This window comes from Triticum dicoccoides, chromosome 2A (genome assembly GCF_002162155.2).
Source record: "Triticum dicoccoides isolate Atlit2015 ecotype Zavitan chromosome 2A, WEW_v2.0, whole genome shotgun sequence".
Lineage (NCBI taxonomy): Eukaryota > Viridiplantae > Streptophyta > Magnoliopsida > Poales > Poaceae > Triticum > Triticum dicoccoides.
Window position 1 is genome coordinate 741,966,327 of NC_041382.1, and position 3,536 is coordinate 741,969,862.

The following is a 3,536-nucleotide window of genomic DNA, read 5'->3' on the forward strand; positions in this document are numbered from 1 at the left end:
ATCTGCTCCAACTAAAGTGGGAGAGACAGACACCCGCCAGCCACCTTTATGCAACTTGTGCATGTTAGTCGGTGGAACCGGTCTCACGTAAGCGTACGTGTAAGGTTGGTCCGGGCCGCTTCATCCCACAATACCGTTGAAGCAAGATAAGACTAGTAGTGGCAAGAAAGTTGACAACATCAACGCCCACAACAAATTGTGTTCTACTCGTGCAAGAGAACTACGCATAGACCTAGCTCATGATGCCACTGTTGGGGAACGTTGCAGAAAACAAAAATTTTCCTACGGTTTCACCAAGATCCATCTAGGAGTTCATCTAGCAACGAGTGATTAGATGCATCTACGTACCTTGTAGATCGCGAGCGGAAGCGTTCAAAGAACGGGGATGAGGGAGTCGTACTCGACGTGATTCGAATCACCGAAGATCCTAGCACCGAACGGACGGCACCTCCGCGTTCAACACACGTACGGAACAACCACGTCTCCTCCTTCTTGATCCAGCAAGGGGGAAGGAGAGGTTGAGGGAGATGGCACCAGCAGCAGCATGACGGGTTATCAATGACATCATTCTCCTAATGATGTGATCTCGTTATCAATGACATCCAATGTCCATAGTCAGGAAACCATGACTATCTGTTGATCAACGAGCTAGTCAACTAGAGGCTTACTAGGGACATGTTGGTGTCTATTATTCACACATGTATTACGATTTCCGGATAACACAATTATAGCATGAATAAAGACAATTATCATGAACAAGGAAATATAATAATAATGCTTTTATTATTGCCTCTAGGGCATATTTCCAACAAGGTTCGGTGACGCTAGGGTTGTAGAGATATGAATATGCAGTAACCCGAAAGTTGTTTGGAGTCCTGGATGAGATCCTGGACGTCACGAGGAGTTCCGGAATGGTCCGGAGGTGAAGAATTATATATAGGAAGTGCAGTTTCGGCCATCGGGAGAGTTTCGGGGGTCACCGGTATTGTACCGGGACCACCGAAAGGGTCCCGGGGGTCCACCGGGTGGGGCCACCCATCCCGGAGGGCCCCATGGGCCAAAGTGGGGAGGGGAACCAGCCCATAGTGGGCTGGTGCGCCCCCCTTGGCCTACCCCATGCGCCTAGGGTTGGGAACCCTAGGGTGGGGGCGCCCCACCTGGCTTGGGGGGCGCTCCACCCCTTGGCCGCCCCCCCCCCTAGGAGATCCCATCTCCTAGGGCCGGCACACCCCCCCTAGGGGGCAGCCGCACCCTTGAGTCTTGGCGCCTCCCTCTCCCCTGCTACACCTCTCCCTCTCGCAGTATAACGGCGAAGCCCTGCTGCGGTGACGCCCTGCATCCACCACCACACCGTCGTGCTGCTGGATCTTCATCAACCTCTCCTCCCCCTTGCTGGATCAAGAAGGAGGAGACGTCACACTGACCGTCAGTTCGGCGCTAGGATCTCTGGTGATTTGGATCACGTCGAGTACGACTTCCTCATCCCCGTTCTTTGAACGCTTCCGCGTGTGATCTATAAAGGTATGTAGATGCAATCCGATCACTCGTTGCTAGATGAACTCATAGATGGATCTTGGTGAAACCGTAGGAAATTTTTTTTGTTTTCTGCAACGTTCCCCAACACCACAAAGGTTTGGTTTCATTCATTTCATGAGCCATACAGTTGAAACCCAAGGTTTCATGGTCATCTTTAGCCTCTAGCTGAATCTATAAATCACCCCCTATAACTCCAAACAAGCTAATCCACTTTGTCCCCTTCAGCGGCAAGCCACATTGTTTGCGCCTCCGGTGAGGTCTTGTTGAGACCTTGCCAGTAACGCCGCAGCCGACGATGGTGTCTCTGTCTCAAGGTTGGGTGGTGTTTCCCAATGCAAGAGGGAGTAGAAATGATAAGCCCGCCACCCAAACCCGCGAAGCCTCATCGTCCTTGCCTATCTTGGAAACGGTCGGCCGCATCACGCCGTCCCTCTCTCTCCCTCTACCTCTCTCTCTCTCCCTATATCATTCTCTCCCTCTCTCTCATCAAAAGCAAGAGACATACCAAATAAAGAAAACAACAACATGCGGATGCAAATCTAAGTGCTAGACCAAAAGTGAGCGGGAAGTAAATATATTTCAAGCAACTAATTGTTAGAGCATCTCTAACCGAACTCCTAATTTTTAGCACCTCAAAACTTAACTCAACAAATTCGAGGGGTTAAAGAAACATGAACCTAACCGAACTCTCAAATTTAACTTCTCAAATGAACTATAGCCCACATGTAAGTCTATTCCTATCTTCTTCTTCCTTCCACATCCTTTTTCTATCTTCCTTCCATGTGGCCAACGATGAATTTTTGCCACTAGATAATGTCCATGAGCTATATAGGACCTATGAAGATGCTCTGCAAAAGTAATTTGATAGATCGCTCACCGACGGGTCATGGCTTGGACACTTCTTCGTTTTAATGGGTTCATACCCTAATCCTTCTGCCATTTTTTTCCTCTATATGTTCCTCAGCTTGCTGCAGCTTTGTTTGTGCCAGAGGATGATGGGGAGGAGCACCGCCAACCTAGGAGACGACGAGGAGGAGCTGCCGTCTTCAGAGACGAAGGGAAAAAAGTGAAGAAAAAAGGTTTGTCGAATTCTTCCTAGAATTTGGCGGTGGGACGTCGGCAGGGCTGCCGGGTGGTTGCCGGAGGTACAAAATGTTGCGCGGGGGGGTGGGGGGGCGTCGGCGTGCAAGCAACCGAGCAACATAGGGAGGCAGCCTAGTGAGAGAGAGGGAATCTTTTGCTGAGGCTTGCTTTAGCTTCTCATCTTTGAGAGGCGGTCAATGCTTCTCCTAAATTGTTTTGAGGAGTTGAAGGTTTTAAGAATACGACTAGGTGCAACATGTAACTCCCTAAAAAGGAATCAAAGAAAATATTTAAGAATTAAACCCTTTTAGGAATTTAGCTAGAGATACTCTTAGATAACCTCTAGTCTTCTAAGGAGAACTGAGCGCTAGCTCAGTGGTAGGGGCACTCTCTTGTTTTTGAGGCCAGCCGGGTTCTATCCTTGTGGAGAGCGAATATTTCTACCGTGTTTCTCGTTCCTTTTATAAAAATATGCCAAGGGGTGTTTGCCCCTTTGGTCTCCTCTATTCTTTTAAGAGCATCTTCAACAGCTGCGCTAAACAAGCGTCGCGCCGCAAATTTTGCCATTTTAGCGGGCGCGCAATAACCGCGCGCGCGACATATGTAGTTGGGCGCGCGGTCCGAAACGCCAACTCGCGTTGTGTATTTGGAGCGCCGGCTTTCGCGCGCGGCACACACGAGCGCTCGCGCCGCACTCTCTCCTCCCTGCCACCTTCGCCCCGCGTGCGCCGGCGCCGGCGAACTTGACCCGATGGACGCACGCGCCGGCACCCCGCTCACCCCATCCTACAGCCGCGACCCCTCCCCCTCCGCCGCCGCCGCCGCCGGAAACCCTAGCGCGGGGAGCGTTGGCCTCGCCACCGCCAGAGCTCCTCCGAGCATCGGCCTCGCGCGCGGCCTCTTCATGTCGTCATGGA